Below are 22,458 nucleotides of genomic sequence, written 5' to 3'. Positions count from 1 at the left end.
AATTGGATTTTGTCACCCAGAATAAACAGAACCTTTGAATTGGCTCTTAATATTCAGCACGTCCTCGTCTCCCACCGCAGCCGGTAGCGTGTGCGTAAGGGCTTTGCTGATTCAGGACCTGGCGGGAGGCAGTGACGCTGACATTTGCTCAGCAAGGATAGCGATGGTTAGGATGGATAGATAAGGTGGAAGAGAGGGGGAGATGTGGGGTGGAGGGACGAGCAGGAGAGACGTGCGTGTGAAAACGCTGGAGTCACCTGCCGGTGTCCCGCCAGCCCGCCTTGGCGCGCCGGCTGTTGCTGTGTGAGCAGGAGCTCCTGCTCCTGCCCGTACTTGCCTGTCAGCGCTGCTCAACGTTTCTGCTCTCCTCCAATTAGAACAAGACACTTGCCAAAAAAAGCCAGCGCTTCAGCATCAACGTTGCTTAAAAAGAACAGAAAAGCACCCAGCCCGCCTCCCCCCACCGCCTTTCCTTCTAGTGCAGAGCAATTCTCAACTCAGACCTCTTCCAAGCGTGAGCTTTTCTTATCGTTTCAGTCCATCTCCTCGTTTTTCTTTCGTGTGGTCTTATTCAGATCTCTCATTAAGAAATAGCTATTTGCTTATTCTCACTTAGTGTTGGAAGATTTTTTTTTTTCTCCTGATGGGAATTAGTTATAAAAGGCATCTTTTTTTAAATAAAAAGAAAAAAAGGTCTGATTGCTCCTTCTGCAATAGAGTCTAGACACTGTAAGAGAGCTAACTAGGGAAAAGATGTATCTGCATTAAAAAAAAAAAGGTAATTTTAAAATAACTCAAAGATAAAGTGGACATATGGTATGAGATAAAGCCAGTAACCTAACCATATAGATATTTGGATTCACACTGCCTTTTTCTGGCTCTGACAGTGCTCTGCATGGGGAGATAAGGGCAGACTTATAAGGCTGTGATTCAGTAGAGGCTATTTCGACAAGTTTCCACTCTGAGATTCTGTTCATCAACCTCTAATTAGCACTTCATCGCTTTCAGCTTTGTGTCACCCAGCTGGCTAGAGGAAGATGACACCTCCAACTTGAACTGGGCTTTTTTCCATTTTCTTGGAGCTCATCAAGACATGTGGTGCTTTCTTAAAGTGCAGCTGGTACTGGCACTTTCATTGTAAATTTAAATCGCTGTGTTTGGAAAAAGGTGATAAGAACAGTTTGTTTCATGTCCCTGGTGTTTAGCCTGAGGCAATTCCCAGCAAATATATTCAGGGCTCCTTCTGGTTTGATCTGCTACACTTTTTTTTTTTTGTATTATTATTATTAATAACAATGCTAGAAAATATGCACCTAAAAGAATATCCTGTGCAGTGTACGACTTCTTTTCCCACAGTCAACTAAAGTTTAAAAGAAAATAAAACCTCTTCAGGCTTCAATTTAGATAAACAGTAAAAATATGAACTTTATCTGTGTATATGTTTGGACAAGGAGGCCGTTTTTTGCAAGGCTTTTTTAAATTTTTATCGACACTTGTTTGGAGAAAAAACCATTTCTGTTTTCTCGGTTTTGCATTCCACTCTGTTGCTCATGCTATAGATAATATATGCTGCGTTTTATTACATATCTTTTTCTGCCTATCCAATTGTTCTATTACTTAAAAAATGATGCTAATGAGCAATGGTAGGGTTTTATACGTTGTGTAAGAATCTCAAAGTTCTTATGCTTATAGCAACGTCTGGAAAGCCAGCTTCCAGCACCTTTAGCTGTGTCCATTATTCTTAGATACTCATTTGTGTACATTAAGGTCTGAAGGTATACTGCTAATTGATACATTTTCTGCTTTTTAAAGTGTGTGCCAAAAGGAGTACGGTGTGAAGAAAATGGATTAAGAATTTGCTCATCAACGTTTCTACTTTCAAAATTCCCACATGAATATGTAAAGCTTTCTTCTGAACGCGTACCCTGTATTTGTGACTCAGTTATAGAATCAACCAAATTAGAGAGATTCCACCTCAAGAGAGCAGCTATTGTATATTTACTTAGAGAAACTTGGATACTTTTCAAGCTCACAATTGAAAATAGTGTTCCTTTTTGCTATGGAGTAGCCAGCAAAAATCAGGTTGCCTGTCTTTTTTCCTTTCTCTCTATATTTTCACTAATCCTTGTCAGACACGAACATAACCTTTAGAAATAAAGCTCATATTAACAAAATTTCTATCAAATTTTTACTGGGCTTTCCTGATTTGCTGCTGCGCATTTTAATGCTGTCTAAGACCCAGGTCACAAGTACCGCTGCACCACAATCAATGGCATTACAGGTCTAGGAACCTTCTGTAATGACCTTACAGAACGAGCACAGAATTGAGCCTCTTCCTCCAGTGAGGCAGAATGAAAGCGTACATGAGAGAAATTTAGCTAGATCCAACTTTTGAAAACTGAGCCAATGCATTGGCTTAGCTCTAATTTTACATTCTGACTAATAGTTCTGGTGTAAATTGCCGTATTTCCATTGCTGTAGAAATTAAACTCTCTGATTTCTGTATGTATGGAGAAATGCAACATATGTAGATAACGGCACAATCCTGTATTTATGATATTCCATTTTTCTATAAATATAGATGTTCAGTGATTATCAATAGAGCTGCTCATTAAAATTCAGACTTAGATACAAAATGATGCCATTTTGTCTTAATATTTGAAAACCTAAAAATATCTCTCTAGCTCTCTGAAAAATCTGTATTTTAGCATTTATATTCAGCAGTTTATTGCAGTAGGAGATATCTCAAACAGAAGAAACAAATTGTCCCATCAAAGTACGCTAATGGTTCAGAAGACCATTTTTTTCCAGCAAACCAAATAATAGGAATGAAGCTTGATCAAAGATCTAGTGCTGCATTCCCACTGAAGGTGGGAAATAACTGATTATTTCGCTGAGTTTTTGAGAATCAACCTTGTTTAGGAACAAGATCAAGCTCGATTGCAGTCTTGCAAAATTGATGTCCCCTTTACTGCATCCCTAATACAGATGGGTTTATGTTGTGAAAGCCTTCCTTTGATGATTGTTTGCTCCTTTGACAAAGTAGCTAATTGTCCGCTGCTCTATTCGTCTTAATTCAGACTCATTACCCTTCATTTTTTCCTCCCTCCTCTTCAGCAGCTACTGGGCTGGCCTCACACTGCTATCGTACCCAGCAACGCAGAGCCATTTTGCCATGGTGCCACGGGGAGCTTCCCTGGGCGACCTGCCCAGCAGACCGGCGGTAAACGGGCTCTCTCTGTTCCACAGAGCTCTTTCTGGAGCTTTCACTGTCCACTTCCCACTCTCCTACCCCAAATCCCACTTTGGCAATTTCCTCTCTCTCGTCGCTGACTGCCCTGGCTACCCCTGACCTGAGCACTGAGCTAGCCCAGGGCTCTCAAATCAACCCTCCTCGTCCAGCCCTGGAGAGGTTGGGTACATGCCGAGGTGCGCCCCGGAGAGGCGCCTCTGACGCGGCGTGAGGGGGTTTTTGACTTTGAGCCCCTGCCTTCTGCCTGCTGCTGCGGGACCCCACGTGCCAACCGTGGCTGATCGGGTGCCCGCAGGCGCAGAGCCCGGGAGCAGCCCCTGCCCTGGTTAGCAAAGGCGTTTGATGAAGGTCTGCGTGCGGGGACTCGCGGGCGGGCAAGCGGGGGAAGCTCACAGCAAGGTACGTGGGACCTGACAGATCTGCGCCTCCTTCCCTCCGCATCGCCTCGGTTTTCCGCCATCAGCAATCGGCTCTGCAGACGGCAACTCTGAGTTTTGCCCCGATTTCCAAACAGCTTAGTGAGATTCCTCTTGTTCCCTGAGCTGGTGCTGTTTTATGTCTCCCAGCAGCTGCCAGAGCAAAGGTGTCTTCTAACCTTTGGCTGCGTGGATGGTTGTGACCAAGGGCTGCCGGCAGCTCTCGCCTCTTTTTGGCTCTCCCCGTGCGGCGCACAGCAGGCAGCCTTTCTGAGAGTGGCTTGTGCATAGGGTTGGATGGAGAGGTCTGCATGGATTGACGGCTGGTGGTAAATGAGGATCTTCTCGTTAAGTGGGGATACGAGATATTTCCTGGTGAGGGCCCAATTCTCCACGTAAAGACGGGCAAGAGAGGAACGGTAGCGTGGACTATCTGTTAGTTGCTAGGCACTTGATTCAGCCTCAGACCTCAAGGACTCAGCGTAGAGAACAACTGAGATAAATAATTTGTGTTGGCTGTGTCATCTCTTGCTTTTGCCAAAAAGTGTCAGTTTTTCCTTGCCTAGTAATAGCACTGATGGCAATTACTCCATTCTAGTGTGTTTGGTACAGAGTAACCGTGTATCTGCGTATAAATGCATATTAAATGGTAAATAAATCCCTATAATCATGGAAATGTTTGTGTGAGCCAAACCCTATCAGATAAACAGATATGGTTTTTTCAGAGTAATTCAGCACCACAATGATAACCCAACAATAAAACCAATATAAATACAGGTATAAAGGTATGAAACAACATATTGTCAGAAGCAATAAAAAAGATTTAGGAATGCGTAAACAGGATAGATCCGCAAGAGGCCGAGCACGGCAGTGGTTTATTACACACACCTACCTCCTGAAAGCTGCACTGAGCAGAATGTAAAAGAGAAAGAAGCGGTAAATTTGCGACGGCTGTTTTTATTATTCTGCTCTTTAAGAGGGACCTAATTTGGAATTTGCATTCCACAGGAGTTCGGAGGGGTTTGTGAGTCCGATTTTAAGAGCACTGAGCGTTTCTGTAAGTCTGAATTCATCGGCGTGCAGCCACGAACTCCCAACGGCTGCAGCAGCGGCTGGGCTGAGAGGGGTGACGGTGCGGCGCGGTGCCCCGGCTCAGCGCGGCGCTGAACGCGGGCTGGGCACGGCCACGCGTCCCTCGTCCCCCTGTGCCAGAGCCAGCGCTGGTACCGCTGTGTGCAGCCGCCGTTCGCTGCTCTGTGTTGGCAGCACCAACCTCCGTGGAGCAGAGATGGGGGGTGACAGTAAGGCAATTGCTGCTTTTGCTGCCTTTCGTGCAGCGAAGCTGGCTTAGGAGTTAAAAAAACCCCACCAAGATCGCGGCCTGCCTGCTTTGCTGAAGCTCCTTCCCAGCGTGCGTTTGCTCAGTGCTCCAGGAAGCAATCTTTCCAGCCCCAGCATTAGCAAATTAAGGTGGCACATTTATGCATTATGAGATTGGCTTAAAAATCATGAAATTAAAGAACCAGAGTGGGAAAAAAAGCAAGCTGTATTCCTTTTTTTTTTTTTTTTTGTTCTTTTTTTTAAATTTGCTTTCATTTTTATGAACTTATAGCACATACTAGGGTCATATTTTCAAGCTTTTCCTGAGCTGATAGTTTAAGGAACTGGCGCTCTGAAAAACTAGCGAGTACTGTGAGATCTGAATACATCCGTGAGTTGTCGATGCCCGCTGCAGCTGAGCTGGGCCAAGTGCTCCCGTGGCTCCGGGGCAGCGCAGGCTTCTAAACGGGCGCTGCCGCCCTGCCTCGCCTCGGCCAGGCTGTGCGCTTCTGAAACCTCCGGAGACCTCGCAGGGAACCCGACCTTTGCCGGGTGTGGTGGACAGGTATAAGAAACACGCTGCAAGCTGCGATTGCCCTCGGTTTTCTCCTACAACATGCTGAGCGTCCACCTTCTAGTAAAGGATCTAAACCAAATGGGTATAATTGAGCCACAGAATACTAATTATACGGCCTTAATTGTAAACTTCAACACGCGACGATTTTGGAAGAATTAAATGGAAAGCAAACACCTTTGACTTTTGGAGATTCGTAGTGCTTAGGGTATTCTTTATTTAAACCTGCTGGCAGGGTAATCGTGGTCCTGTTCAAGCCAGGCATGTGGATTTCTGTGGGACCAGGATTTAACCACTAAGCCTTCCAACTAATTAAATTTTCAAAAAGTTTAGAGCGTGTTCTATCCCAGTTCTTCTGCTCCTGGGTTCTATTATGCTATTTTTACTGTGGTCTGGGGTACAGGACAGTTTATTTTCTGAGAGGGGATGAGAAGTTGCTTGGGTTTTATCTAGCCACGCTTACCAGCTTAGCGCAAAGCGTGCTCTGCTTCAGCTTGATGGCCTGATAGGTGTTTTACCGGTGCGTGTCCTGCTGGGGAATTAGTTACACATATAGAAGAGATGAGGATAACTCCTCTCTTTCCCTACATTGTTTTGCTCTCAGTGAAGCTAAGCTTCTGCAAATAAAACCCTGTATGTCGAGTATGTAGCCGTTATGGGCATTTACAGTCTGTGTACAAAGATAAGTACTCTTAATTCTGGACTCCTTGTCTTCCATGGTGTGATTGCCTTACAAACCAGGAACAAGTAGTAATGGCTTAACTGTGCCAACAAAGCCCTTCACGTGGGGCACAGGTTTGGAAATGAACTTCGGCCCAGACCTTGTAGACATCTGAACTCTATAAATCCACAGGTGTTTAAGTAGCCCTAAGGGCTAGGTCAGCTAGCAGGCTTGTTTCAGTACGACTTTACAAGGGTTTAGTACTGTGTAAACAACACTCGCAAGGTTTTCTCTTTACTGCTGAGTAAAGCCAGTAGCAGGAAGAGCCACCTTTGATTTTTGTACCATAAAAGGTACAGTGCTCTTTTATTCCATAAACAGCGTTTGCTGCGATGTTTTCGAGCCAGGCTACACACAGAATTAAACTTTCTCAGCGCGGGCGTTTTGAGACGAGATGATAGGGAGTGTAGCATTCTCGAAAAGAAATTGCAGGGGGACGGGCGAGTTTGGGGTTTGTTTTCTTTTTGCTGCGTTTGTTTGTTGTTGGTTTTGGTCTTTGTTTTGGGGGAAGCGTTCAAGTCATTCTGGAGCAAGATAAATTAAGACTGGAGTTTTAGATGCTCACGCAGTCTGCGGATCTTAGGTCTGTGCATTTCCACCTAAAGGAATGTTGATGTTAAAATTTTGTAAGCAGATGGGCTTCTTTCTCAGTAAAGTAACCCCAAAGCATAGCCTGGCTTGCACAGAAATACTGCTGAATTCATGTTGGGGGGTGGGGGATAAAAAAAAAAAAAAAGATTAAAAAAAAAAGACTGGCTAATGCAGTGTGCTGAGAACAGTGTTCTATTTTTACCCCAAAATCTGGTCTGCTAGTAATAGTGAAGGATTTCCATCAGTACCTAAAAACAAACAAACAAACAAAAAAAATAAAAAAAATAAAAAGAGAGAGAGAGACTAAACGACTCCCCAGAATAACGTGGTAAAACAGCTTGAATGGGGAAACTAGATCCTGAGGAGGAGGAGTAAGGAGCTGAAAGGAGTAAAACAGCACTCGGGGAAAACAAGATAACTGGAACCTGAGTGGAGTACAGTAATTAGGAACTGGAGAAGGAAATTAAAATCCTTAGGGAATTCAGTATCTGAGAAAGCAACTGAGAGAAATCTATTGAGGTTTATGAGAGGACAATTACTCCAAAAGCTTAATTAACTCGCCTACAAAGCTTGGTTGAGACTCCTCCTTGTCCTTGTTTTTTACACTAGTGTATGACTTGAGAAAATACAAACCGCTTCTTTAGTAGTTAACAAAAGCTTATTGATCAGCGTATTAATCTCTAGGAGCGATAGCTAATGATTAATTCGGTCATGTTTTCCTGCAGCATTTTGGTTTCTGCTTCTTTGCCCCTTGTTGTTTAGATTTAAAGGTGTTTTGAGCGTAGACAGCGTGTCTGGGATTTAAACTGCATCAATTGCCAAAGTTATTTAAGTAAGTTTTGCTGTAGCTCACCACAGCATTTATGACATGAGATTTTTTTGTATAGTCGGCACAGATTTGCAAGGATACGTTGCAGAGATTGCTAGATGTTTGCTAACTTCGGATGGCAAAGGGGCACAGAGAGGCAGTTGTCATTGCCCACGCTCTGTCCTAAGCTGTGCTGTCTCACAGAAATTAGTCAAGTTTGTGCGAGGTGGCCTTTTTTTTGCTGGACTGAAGCGTTTGTCACAAAGGTACCATTGCATCTGGTGCTCTCTGTGTCTTCAAGCCGTCAGCTACCCCGACACCCGAGTACTGCTCCCAGCTTCCTTTCTCGGTCAATGACTGCCCGTACCGCACACAGAGGTGTGACGTCCGTCGATCCAACCTAACTGAGAGACTGGAACTGTTTCTTGGAGTGTGATGAGGAGCAAATCTGCTGCATATTACAGAAACGGATTCTGTGGAAACATCCCTGCAGCTGCATAAACCAGAAAATCTCAGCGCTGAGAGATATCAGGAATTTAAGAGATTAGTCTATGCGTCACACAGGCATTTTGTCCTTTGTCAGAGAAACGATCAGGTTGTGGGTCCTGCAGTTCCCAAAAATATAATCTGAGAAAATATTCGTCCTCTCTGGAACTGGACACAAATTATGTCAGCATTCCAAAGATTCTGAATTAGGTCTTATTTTTGTCACCAGCTCATCACTTTTTTTCAGTATAAAACCGTATACGTTGTGTTGTCTGGGAAACATTTGTTTTGAAGCATTGTAAGCCAAGAGTTTTATTCCTGTCTTTCCCCCCCCCCCCCCTTCCATTCTTCAGGTTATTTAAAAAACCTGCCTCTTTACAAATCACATTAGGTTTGTTGTATGCATTAAATGAAAGGCTTTCAACTTCCAGAGCAGGCTGTATGAACAATTGTCTCGTGTGTACGTCAACTAGCATCCTACCTAAGTGCCATGAATTTGGTTTGTGTTAATTACAAGGTGCATTTGACTGTGTCTACATGATAAATTAACAGTTCCAAATAACATCATATGCAAATGAAAGGAAATCCTTTTTCCATTTTGTGGCGCAGATGAGGAATACAGTGCATGCTGAAAAGAAATACAAATGTCGCTGGGCCAGTGGCTTGCTAGTCTGTATGTATCCACTCTCCCTGGTACGAGAAAACTTACCTGAAATGGGATTACTACAGTGTTCACACACGGTGCTGTTATCTTTTTTGGACACTTCAAAGAGGACTTCTCAGTCTAAAATCAGAATGTTAAAGAATATACAGGAAAACATAAACTAGTACGTACCATTTTAAACTGGGCACAGGGACATTAATCCAAGCACATTTATGGAGACGCTCAAGAGCAAGTACATCTAGATCATCTCATTTGGGGATTCCAAGATAGTTTATCTGATCATTTTCTGCTTCTTTTGGTGTTGATTTTTTTCCTCGTCATTTTGCGTCCTTCATTAATGGAAAATCCTCATCAGGTACCTGCCTTGAATTCAAGAGAGACAAACTGTAGTAAAAAGAATTTGCTAGGACTTGTCTATAGCTTAAAAGAACTTCCCAGGCTCAGCAGGATTCACTAGGAGTTTAGGTCTGCTGCCTCACCCGTGGTTTTCTTTTTTTTTCTTGTGAAGGTAAATTGTATAATAGATATGCAGCAAAATTGGATAAAAATTTTGAAGTCTCATTATCATCACTAGCGTTTCGTATGCTTGAGTTAATAATTGTAAAGATCTTGATGCTCTCAAACATTAATGCAATTAGGCCCATGTAAAGTGCCTACAACAAATGGTGTATCCGTGAGGTGGGTGTTCTAGCAACGGCTCGAAATTTGCCGTACACTGACTTTGTTGTAAGGCAGCCTATGGAGGGCTGACCCAGGGGTGTTGTGCATTCTCCCCCAGGCACCCCAAAGCTGGGCTCTGTACAGTTGCCCTTGCAGAGCGAAGATGTGGTATTTTTAAGGGGGCTAGATGTAACTGGGAGACCTCGCTGGATTTGCTGGCTGTTAACGTGGGAGCAGGTTGGACCTGTTAACTGCTGTTATTACTGTGCCTTTCAGTTGGAGATACTCTGCAGTTCTCTGTCAATAAACACATTACCTCCCCTGCTTTCCCCCCAGCTCTCCAAGAGGGACTAGAATTTGGCGCTCTGTTTTTCAGAAACTTCTTGCTTGGATAGGTCATCGCGTTGTTGGGGTTTTTCAGTAAAACAAGGAGCCTAAAAATGGTTAAGACTAGAGAGAGACATTGAGGAGGAGACGAAAATATTCCTGCTGCACTGTGAGGCTGTGTCCTTAGAGCCAGAGCTTCATGTGGTAAGTGGCTTTAACCATGAAACAAGCAAGGTGTGTTGCACAAAGGTCTAGCGCTAGGGCACCTTTCATTAGGAAGAAAGAGAAATACAAATGCAAGACAAGGGAAAATCTTTCTCAATTAGAAGGACTTAATATTGCACTATATGTGTTATGCGTAATACACTTGACCAGCAAAGTGAGGTGTCTATGTTGTTGTGAAAACCAGCACTGCTGTTCCTACGATTTCTTCTCCTCTGCATTTCATTGGCTACCTGCCTGTCTTTAATTTGATGTTAAGAATTTTGCCTTATGAATTATTAAGATAGAATTCTGCTTTTCTGTTTTTATTCACGTTTCTCAGAACTGCTTGCTTTGTACAATACATCAAAGTGAAAATAAGGTTGAGACTGATCCTTGAAATTCATGGAACCACATTGACATTGATTATAAAACCCACCATAAAAATTAAATCTGGATTTCCAGTCCTCTAGCGAGATGTGGAATAGGGAATTTCCAAGATTGATAGATCTTTAAACCAAAAGAAACTGTAGTCACTGTTTCTAATCTCCAGGATAACCAAGTCACAATTGCAGTGAGCCCTGTAATTTATGGTTTAGTTTAGTTGCACCTCTAATTAAAAGCAAACACAAAGTGTGTTTGTAAGTTCCCTTCGTTTGAATGAGAACAGGCAAAGCCTTTCTCAAATAACTCCTCTTTCTTCCCTCAAGTTACAGCTCTCTTTCTGAGAGCTCTGAAAGGAGCTGAAGTTAGTTGATAGAAAGTGGCTCCCGATAACTAATTCTAGCAGGGAGGTCACTGCCATTTCAGTCTTTTGTATTGTCACTCCGATTTTTAAAAAGACAGGGAGAAATCAGAACGCTAATCAACAGGGGCTGCCAGAAACGACTATTTAAAACAGAATTAGTAGAAATTGGTAGGCAGAGGTTTTAACGTCTGTGGCCACACCAAAGGAACGGACAAACCGTTCTGTTCTAATAAAAATTTTGCCTTAGTTCAAGTTTCTGGTTTCAAGGTTAAAAAAAAAATCAGTGCTTTGGAGATCATTATATGCTGCGTGCTAATCTAAAGATTGTCTCTACTTTTTTAGGAGGGTCTCTAGCTTTGTAGGCATTATGAGCTAATTTACAGAACTGATTAGAGAGGCTCTATTTTTGTGTTCATTAACTGTATTTCTGAAACAAGTGTTGTAAAGAAGTTTTTGGTTTTCCTTAACGTTTCAAAGGTTATTTGCTTGTGAGAAGACTACACTTAAGTATTCAGTCCTGTCAACACTGTCTCTGCATTCATCCGTGCTTAGTTCTGTCTTGCTATGATGTCGTCTTCTTGCTTATTTTCCTTAGTACAACATGGTCTTTCGGCAATTAGCAGTGCTGTCTTAAACCTAGCGTGTACATATAGAACAGCAGAAAACTGGCTTCCTATTGAAAAAAAAAAATGAAGCCTACACATCATTATCACTGTACATGGGAAACTTGTTATATGAGGCCAGTACTTCATTGGAGAGAACAATTTAATTGAATTTTGATACAGCTAAATAGCACCTTTGTTAAAACCAAAATGACCTTGTGTAAATGTGCTTCAGAAATCCATCAGGTAAAAGAGCAGGTACGAGAATTCAGTAACTGCGGTGTGTTTTACAAGGCTGTATTTTCATTAAATTGATCACAAATTTGCCCTCTTTTTTTTTTTCCGTGTTTGGGGGGGGGAGTAGATTAACAATTTCCATTTTTAAAATGTTCTCACTTTATAAATTAGTTCCCTTTCTTTCCGCTTTTATACTCCGTGCTCCAGATAATAAATGTGCTCACAAAAGACTTGTCTGAAATAATGAAGCTGTTAAAGAACATTGTAATTTTTTACTTTAATAAAATTAATCTGGCCCTGTAAACCATTGGAAGGCAAACTTGCTCTTAGAATGCATCGCAGTACCACATTTGTGACACTGATAGATAACTATTAACTCCTTTTAAGCTTTAAAATGCTTCAGAATGCCAGAGTAAAGAATCTGAAACTGCAGATCTTATTCAAATGAATCAGGATAGAGCAGATGGTTGAAGAAGGCACACAAGCAAGAAGTAAATCTCCTGTTCTCCCTTTCTGATTGCTTTGCCCACAGAGGAATAACGATTCAAAGAAAATCAGTAATCATGGCGGATGTCATTAGCATATTCCCAATAAGGGAGCTTACATAAAAATTCCCAGAGAAAATGAATGGCTGCTAGTATGCACCAGTGTGCAAACAGTGCATTTCCAGCTGCCTCCCAAAACGGAGATTCTCCAGGACTTTTAGAAATGAAGTTTGACAAAATCAAAAGAATCCCACGTTTGCCCAGCGAAGGGACAGATATTTTATTAACAGGCTCATCCAGCCGTGTTTAACACGCTCGTCGGTCGTACCGCTGAGCTGAATCGTCACAAAATAGTTCTGTGCTTGAAATGAAGATGTCAGCAAACCTGCAACGAAGTGTAGGGAGAACCTTTTGCCCACTTGGTTCCTTCTGGCTGGAGAGGAGCGTGCACACCACTGTAAATCCCTTCCCCGGCATGTTTTCTGGTGGCATTATTGCCAGCGCATGCGGTAAACCTCTGCTTCCTTGTTGGTGCGCAGAAGTTATTAAGTTGTTCACAAACCAGGGGCAAAGGAAAACATTTTCTCAAAGTGTTGGTGAAGGAGTACTAACCTAGACAAATGGCTGTTTTCTTGTCTGTCCAGGAGCAATGGGAAGCCCATTAGCCAGCGTAAACGAGCATAGCGCTATCTGAACAGCCAAGCTGCTGCCTTTCGTTTATACAGAATTAGGATTTGGCCTCTTATTTCCAAAAATATTATTTCTAAATGTATTTTTTGTTCCCTCCCCAAGGAAAACGAGCACAAATTCAAGAATTGCATCCAGGATTGCCACATTCTCCTGCTTAATACCGCTCAGAAAGTAATGCCGATGCTGTCTTATTCCCATCCACTTTAATTCCTTAGTGCAGGCGAGGTCTACGAGTAAATCGTCGCTGCTCTGGCCTCTGGATTAGGCAGGCAGCTGCCATTGTTGCAACTGGAAAATGCATGTCTAATTCCTTGTGTGCCAGGCTGGGTATTCCTCTCCTATTGGTTCCCAATACAACAACAGACCGCCAGTCACTGAAATAAGTGCCATCACCTAGACGGCCGATCAGCCTCCTTAGAAAAGCAGCCATGAGACGTGGTATTGACAGGTTTTGTTGCTGAAATAAGAGGGAAACTAGGTAAGGGTGACCATGTCCCCGCAGATGCCATCATTGATTGTGCCAGCAGGAGGCAGATGGTTAAAGGGTACAATAGGAACTGTCACAATAGTTTCAATTTTATTATTGAAACCCAAACTTTCAGTGGCAGTGGACAGATTGCCTTCATTTTTCATCCATGAAACATCTTCAACATTTCCTAAAAAAAAAAAAAAAAAAATCTTTTAAGCCAGCACCGCAACCAATAATGCCTTTTATGTATACTAAGATGGTAGAAACCATTAATAAAATGCCTGTCAACAGCACATCTCCCTTTTCTCTTTAGCAAAAAGGGGAGAAATCATTAATTACAGTTTCTGTCACACACGAAAGACACGGGTTTTGTTCTGGTCTCTTAGCACTTTAACAGCATGAATTCACCTAGTGGCCACCTATTCTGCAAAATTTGAAAAGGGATGTGTCCTTATCCATCTACGCAAACCCTTCTGAAGGCATTGCATGTGTCTGCCTGGGCAACAAATGCGGTATTTTGGGTCGACACTGAAAAGGAGGATTATGAATATGGATAGGATGCAAATACTCCATCTATCTTAATCAGAATACAGGAATTCAAGCTGTTGGAGGAGGAGGGGGAAAGAAGGGGGAGAAAACCTCAGAAACCTAGGCTGTAGGGGCCTGATTCTGCTCTCACCGCTGTCCGCTGGAGTTTTACCACGCAAGTGATTAAGGCCAGGGCTGGGCCGCAGGGTTACAGGGGTTTTTGTGAGGTGGGCATTTCACACGCTGCTCTGGCGGCCCATCGACTTGCTCGCTCTACCGACCCTACATGTATTTTAAGTATTTGCTGGAATGTGAACTCAAAAATCACTCCTAATCATCCATTTATCACATCTGAAAAGCATATGGTCATGTAGATTTTTATATATAAAAATTAAGCACAAAAAAAAAAAAAATCTACATATTACATATTTGAAAAGAATGTGCAGGGAGATGTAAGAAAGAACAATTTGTTGGGGCAGACAGTTGTTATTTCAATTTACCTAACCAGGATTATGTCAACAAAAAGGTCTTCGTTTCTAGGTCTTCCCCAGCTCACCATTTCCGATCAGTTTTAACGAATGTCTGTGGCGCATGTAAAAGCAGAATCCTAAAGAAATACCTTTTTAAGATTTTTTTCACTTTATTTTTTTCTCTAAACTGTGGGAATGACATTTTTTTAGTGCTCTGTTTTTGTTCTGTGCTATCCAAATATTTGATGAGACCCATACAGAGGATTCCTCTCTCTTTTGAAAGAAGTCATCGCTAAAATCTGACAAATCGTAAATCAAAATATGTTTTCATTGTGAGCATGAGACTTTTTTCAGCCTTCAGATCTGATGAAACAGAAAGCAAATACAACGCTCTCATTCGCTCACAAGGTAAACATATGTCTATTAGAGACTTCTGAAATGTCTGAAATGAATTTCTGTTTCAATCCGTGTCTCATCAACTGTAAACAAAAGGCCCAAACTGTCTATTTGGGTCTTATTCTTTCACAAAAATATCGGTTTGGGAAAAGAAGTCTTATTAGAATAGAAATTGAAGGCCAAATCCTCAGCTGATATAAAAATGGTGTAGAGGAACAGGTTTCAGTATATGTTTTGCATTATAAATGCAGAATGGAATTCTAGAAATGGGGAATTTAGCGCCTTATTGCCTCTATGGTTGGTGTCATCGCTTACAGTTCCTTGATGAAGAAACTCTAAATTTTACATGGCTTTTTCCTGATATTGTGACTACAAGTAGAGCAATAGTTTTTATAATCTATGAATACAAGAAGTGCTAGAACAAAATCCATTTTGGCATGTAGCAACTTTAATACCAAAGGTAACTGGATTCCCAGTAAAAAACCATAATAAGAGTTAGGGCCTTCCATTTCTCGTATGCCTTTGTATGGAGAAGGACAGTCCAGACTTTTAAGCACCCATAGGAACGTAAACAAGTAGTTTGAGCTCATATGTGCCACGTTACCTGTTTCTATGATTATGTGCTAAAATCTGCAGCAAGGACCCCGTCCTACAGAGCTGAAGTCGGTAGAAATCTTAACACGTGTTTTAAAGCCATGGAAATCGCAGCGCTGTGTTTTCTAATAATCGTCTGACTCTGAAATGTGTGGAGTTAGTCTATTCAAAATTTGCCTGGGCTATAGTCCTCTTACGTGGATGATTGGCTTTGAAAGTAGTTTAATACATTTATTCCTTGGAAACGTAGAGTCAGATCTGTGATGCTCTTGCTCCGGTGCCAGTGAGAAAGTTTTGTCAGAGGGTTCTTTCATTTGGGGTTTGTCATCTGAGTACGGATGAGCTATGCTATAGGGTTTGATCCAGTAAAATACGTAATTCACATCACTGAGACATATAGCATGAATGCAGCTGTTAATCTGCCGGTTCTGAAACGTAACAACCGACCAGCCTGTGGGCTACATACGCTATTCTAACCCTCTCTGTTTTTAAACCTGTGGCGAGCAGAATATTTTAGTAGCACTGGTTAAAAATGTCGTGCCTGAAAAATCTGGCGAGTATTCAGAGCCACTTAATCTTTCACCACGATTTAATCAGAATAGTCTTATATCTCTTTTGTGCATTGTCAAATGCTCACCACAATTTGTCTACCCCCATGGTGGACTGACAGATTGAGCAAATAAGCAAAGAGCCGGAACATTTGACTGTAATTGCGATGTCAGCATTGTTAAACTATATTTATGAGAAGAAAGTTAACAGGGTGACATTAATAATTTCACCAGTTTTACATGTGTTTGCTTCATAAACAAGCAAGCTATTTTTTATAAATTGTCTGTGACCAATACTGTGTTTTTCTGGAAGAAGGCTACAAATTCCAATTTTGAAAGAAATGCAGGCACAAAAAAAAAAGCTGTTTGGCCCATATTACTATGGTTTGGGGAAGAAAAAAAAAAAAAAAAAAAAAGATCTGTACTGAGCCAGACTCTATAAATCGTGGGTTTCCTGTCAATAAGCAAAAAAAATAATGGCTAGGAGCACACAATAAAATGGGCAGGGCTAGGAAACGTAGTATTTTGTCTAGCTGCACTGAAGCTCTACAATCGCTTCAGGCAGATACATGAAGTCTTTTAGTTTTTCTCGACTTTTAAACCACTGGATGCTCACCTGCACTTTCTGTGATTCATGGCGCTGTACCAAATGCACTGGCTAATAAAGACAGTTTGTTACTCCCTAATTTTGGAGGGACATAACACATGAAACCGTGCAGCAATCTCTTACCTACATATTTCACTCTATAAGGGGAAACAATAGGAGAGAACATGACACGTATTAGAGAAGTAAATTGCAGTGTTATACTCCTCGGCCCAATAAACCACTGTTGGCTGTCATACCTCTGACTGCTGAGGTGGTGTTTTGCACCACAGCTTAATCAGCCGGGTCTGGGCTGCTCCTCGGTGTGCTGGTGCCTTAGGCGGTCTAAATGCTGTGATTCACATGCACGAGCACATGAGCCTGCGCTGGGCATTTTGTACAACGTCGAATAAAATTGTTTGTTAGAATGTTTGAGCACACACTTCTTAGCTACTTAAATTACGGGAAAGTAGAGTTTAAAAGTATATAAAGTGATTCACAAAATTTTGAAGCCACTTGCATGTGTATTTAAACTCAGGCGCTCGTCATTCCGGCATGGGTGAGGTTGACTCCATGGGCTTCCTGGCTTTGCTGGAGAAAAATGCGGCTGTCCAAGCCATAGCATTTTTAAGGTGGTAGCAAACAGGTTGCAAAAATGCAATAGTAAGTGATGGTGCTAATTTAGTATTCTCACTGCCATTTTAATTTGTAAATAGGTGTCTATGTACACACACACACACAAATCAACTACTTACACTTACTGTGCCTCCACATAATTGCCGATCTTCTGGACTCCCTGGCAGGGAAAGAGACCCATCTCATGTCTGCTCTTTTGCTGTGTTCACCCTTAATCGGTTATTAAAAGTGATTAATACAAGAGAAGAAGTGAAATCAGAAAAGGAGTAATATTGGGCCATCATGTGTTATTAGTATCTTTATTTCACTAAGATCTGGAAGTTGCAGCTCCCCATGAAGTTTCTTACCCATACTTTAGTCAGGGGAATGGGAGGACAATATACAAAGACTACTAGGGCAGCGTGCAGGAGACCCGTTTCCATAGGATCCAGCATATTTCCTTTTGGCTTTAAATCTGCCCAGATGGTATGCAGCTCCTTTAAGAGACGCAGTAGTGTACTGTGATAAACTGAGCCATCTGGACCCAGCAACCTCCTGAGGTTCCTACAGTGACCAGAGCAGATAGTGTGGGCTTGTGTGATTGATCACACGCATGGAGAAATTAAGATTTCTGCTCTTTAATCACTCTAAATCACTAAAAAACAAGGTCTGCCTTAATTTTCATGAGGCATCTAATAACAGTGGCAACAGGATCTTCCAACAAATGGCCCACGGGAAGCCCATCTCCCACAACCTGAGGACTGTGGGAGGCCTAAGATATCCTCTCATGTCAACGCGGACCTCCTTGGCAGCTGACACATCCACAGATTGCTTTGAATTTCTCCGTGGCTCTTTCAAGCCCTGAGCTGCCACATATTTCTTCCCCAGATGTAAGTCCCATGCATGTCCAGAGATGGGAGTCTGGCTATAAAAAGGAAGAGAAATAAAAAACTATGGATATTTCTTCAGCAAATTTTTTCCTAGTGAATTACTACTCGCTGTGTTTGTGGAGAGGCCAGGTACAGTACGCCCCGCTGATGCTGACAGGGTAAGAATAAGTAATATTATCCACATGTGTATCTTTTACATCTACATGAAACCTGGAATAGAAATTTCAGCGCTAGACAGACTGAAAAAAAAAAACAAAAAAAAACCAACCCTCTGTAAACTGAAGAAAAAACCCTCACAAAAACGTCATGAAATGCTATCCGGATCACCTTGCACGATTATCAGATTATAAAAACAGGCACAGAGGATGTAGCATCATTCACAGACCGGGCAAGTCACAATACACTTGCTCCAAGGTCAGGATTTCTCGCTGGATAGAGCATCTGTCACTTGCCTTTCAGCTCTCCGGAGCATCATCACCTCCTCTTTTGAGTGGACAGTTGAGCTGCCTGAAATTTGACCATATCACAAAACTAGGAAAGCTTTGCAGCGTTTGCTGCAAATGATGTGTTCGGGGGAGGTCAGAACGGAGTGAGCACAAAGAGCGAGTCATTTGTCACCGAGGAGAGGTTCCAGGGGGGAAGCAGAAACGTCCTCAGTGGGGCAGTCGTGGGGAATTCACATTACAGCTGCCCGCTTTGTACCTGGCCTGTGAATAACGTGAAAGCCGGTTTCTGCGTCCGAGTTCACAATCCTCCGGCTTACTCTGTCTTTTCAAAGGAAGATGGGCCAGAGGCCGGTGGGTTGGAAGACTTGTTAAACTCTTCCTTGTACCGATGAGTATCTCTCCAGCCAAGCAATGAGTTCACTGGCAGAGCACTACAGGGAAGCTCTTACCGAGATAGTCTTCATTTCACCTGGCATACAGTGAACAGGGTTGCCTCATTTATTTCCTACTACTGTGTCTCTTACCAGCATAACCTTTAGAAGGTGAAATATTCATGTGAAATATAAAAACAAATTAGTTTGCAATTAGTTTCAGATCTTGATGTGAATAGCTGGAGTCTCCTGAATATACTAATACATAATGATTGAGCTCAGTGGAATTAATCTGGATTTGTTATGTATTCAATCCAGTCGGACCAGTATATGTGCACAGTGTGCTTATTGTATCTCTAGTGTGAAGTTCTTATCCATCCACAGTTTACGCAGTAGTAATGGTAAAATGCCTCTCCTTCTCCTCTCTGTCTCAGTGGAATAATTATTATCCAGGCTATGTCTGGGTTGTGATACTTAGCAGGCCAGTTCTGGCATTTCCACATCTTAATCTTCCAAAACGCTTAGACACACGAGAAGTAGATGACTGTCCGTGAACTCTCGAAACCGGGACTGGCGAACACACCGCGCTGGGTAATCTGAACACGCGGCAGAGCAGCACCTCTCCTCCTGCCTGGTGCCGCTGCTCCGTCCTCCAGCATCACGCAGCCCCGCGCTCTGCTCTCTGCACCTTGTCCCCGTTCCACAGAAAATCGCCGAAAAGAAAAACGCACAGGACTGGGGCAGAGCGGGGGGAGAAGGGTTCGCAAGAGGAAGCGAAAGTCCCCCCCAGTGCATCTCTTTCCCTGTCCTATTGCCATCGTGCAGTTCTGTTGCCCTCCTGCCCCACTCAGATAACTGCTTTGTGACAGGGACAGACGGAAGAGCTTTTTGACAGCCGGTTTTATATGAATTTACTGCAAATCTCCTGTCTGCTTGCACCGTAGTGAAAGCCAGGTGGCCAGCAGGACCTGAGCAGTGATGTTTGGCGCTGGTTGCCCTCCTTCCCTGCCTCCCTCCCCCAGCCGAGCCTGGTTCCACATCCCGTGGAGGGCCATTCAAGCAAGAAAGCCCTCTTTCACCCTCATTCATGGAAGGAGCATTAGGCTGCGGGTAGTCGGGCTGGCACGCTCTCCGGCCGAGCCTCGCCGGTCGGACGGATTGTTTGAGGCAGCTCTTTCTTACACGCCACCAGGGGAGGACTTGTTCAGGCAGCACGGTCACCCCCGAATGGCACGCAGGGATTTAGCCAAGCGCGTGCATGGGACAGGCTGTTTAATCCTCGTTAGGCTCTTTCTACAACAGAGCACATTCAGGAGCGATGAGAACCAGCGCTCGGTCTTTCACAGCCCGAAGAAAGAAACAGAATTTTAGAGTTTGTTGGGGTTGCTCTAAGCGTGTTTATATTTTCTTTATGTTAATGCCCCTATTGAAATAAAAGGTTTCTTTTAACCTTTTCCTGAAGATGAACAGCAATCCCGTGTAATACACTCAGATTAATGCTTCCTGCCTTCTTTAGCCTGAGCACAAGGGTAGTGACTGATGACCTAATAGTAACATTAATTTTATGTACCCTGGCAGTATTATCTTTGTTTGGGAAATTAATATTAATGTGAAGACAAAATGCAGAGTGATCGTTGTATTTAGGAGCACCTCTCCGTCAGCTGAAAGCAGAGGGAAGAGCACTTCGTATCTGCTCCAAGTAAGCAAAATGTTATTGGAAGTCTTTCTGGAGGCAGCGGGGCTAACTAGTATTAAACCCACATTTGTTCACCCTCTTCATAGCTGGGATTTCTCATTAATACATGGAGTATTCATTTTCTCTTAAACAAGAACCACGAGAAGAGCCAATAAGATATTCTGAAGAATATAAATCTGTGGTTTTGATCTCATCGATTTAAAACAAAACACAAAGACAGCAGAAAAACTCGCAGCTGAAACATCGTGATTGCCTACACGCTTTAGTGGCGCTGCAAACTGAGAATTAGCAGTAATCACAGCAGCTCAGGGTGGAGTTTTGTTGTTCAATTCTGTTATTGTCGAGGTGCAAAAAGAATGAAAAAATACTTTCATGTGTTTCCTTTTTAGTACTTTAGAACACTTCAGCTTCACAATGGTTTGGTTCTCTTTGTTCGCAGCTGGTGAGTTTATTCAGGGCACTTAATTCGTTGTGAGAATGAAACAATTTGTTTGTTCTTTGCCAAAATAAAGCAGGAAAATATAATATTTTCAAAAGAGGTAACAGTGAAGTTTATTTTTAAATCAAATGCAAAACCACGGAATGGCAAACTTGACCAGCTGCATTCAAGTTCTTGGAACAAAAACGAGCCTTTTCCAGCAAAATGTATAGAGTTACATTTTGATCTTTGATCCAAACCCCATACCTTTTAAGGAAAGTGAGGCACTGGAAAACATTATTAATTAATATCATGTCCAACTCGAAGTTATGTTCAATATTTTATTTCACTGACAAACATTGTTGTTCCAATGTTTTGAACATGAAATCAATCCTTCAAACAAATTACAGTAGCTGATCTCAACAGTGCTGTTCTGTGGGAATGTTAATCTTCTGTTGAATAAAGGGAAATGCATTTATTTAGAGCCTGTGTGAAAGAAAAAAAAAAGTAGTTGGAGAGAGAAAAGTGAGAGAAAATGAGAGAAAGTGAAATACAAAGGACAGAGAGCCAGTTCATTTATTAAATAAATAAGCAAGCTTTGCTGCCTGTTTCTTCATTTTATTGAGACATTAAAAAAATATTCCTTATATCTGCCATGGTCTTACATGTCAGGAAGTTCCTTGTCCAACACTGCCAGAAATGAAGAAAAATCATGAGGATAGTTTTTCTGTTCTTTAAAATTAAACAAATTTTTATTTTCATGATACTCTTCACATGCTGGTGCTGTTCTGTCACAGTACCTAAGGACATCAGTGTAAGTGACAAATAAAGCCTGACTCATGTCACTGCTATCTGGAGTGCTGTTGAAAAGCTATTTATCTGGAATTAATTTTTGCTAGTCAATGTCTGGGATAAGGGCCGTATCATCGGTGAGTACCATAGTTTTATCAACCGGTAGTGAAGTTGATCCCAGTTCTCACAGGCGAGGACCTGAGTGGAAATGCCGGCCTCTGCTTGCGCGTCTTTGGGCTGAGGACCCCGGCTCTGCGCGGTGACTGGCACGATAGCGCTCGGGTGCAGTCCTTGTTGACAGGCACTTTATTTTGAGCGTTGAATCGAAAAGAAGAGTATTTTGACTGACTCCACTAGAGTCAGCATTTACATAGCTGTAGGAAATACCTTCTTTTATACTCCTCCTCTTTCGATTCTTGCCATTCCTTTAGGCACACATGCTCATTCCCACACTTCTGGCAGTACCGTGTCCCTCTACCAGTACCTGATGGATCTCGGGGCAGCCGCAGGAAGGACCATAGCCTTAGTTCTGATGCCCCAAGAGCCCAGACAAGTGGCCAGAGAACGTGCACAGATTGAGTCTACGCTGTGTGGCCAACTGGGCCCAACAGGCCATGCTGATGCTTGTGGAGCTGCAAGGTTCGGTGGGGAGACTTTGCAGTTCCTTGAGTTTTAATAGGGAAGGTGAGGAGCAAATGCGGCGTGTGTCCCTGGGAAAACCTCCACTGTGGGCCCTGCACCTCCTTCCGCGCGGGAGGATTTGCCTCACGTATGCACTCTCTAAATGAAAGTGGTTTGTCACCTGCCGTGGCGTGCTACTTGTTTGGTTCTCTCCTATGGTTTGTAGTACAATGCTCTA

Source organism: Leptosomus discolor, chromosome 3 (genome assembly GCF_034619465.1).
Source record: "Leptosomus discolor isolate bLepDis1 chromosome 3, bLepDis1.hap2, whole genome shotgun sequence".
Lineage (NCBI taxonomy): Eukaryota > Metazoa > Chordata > Aves > Leptosomiformes > Leptosomidae > Leptosomus > Leptosomus discolor.
Note: the sequence above shows the minus strand (reverse complement) of the source record.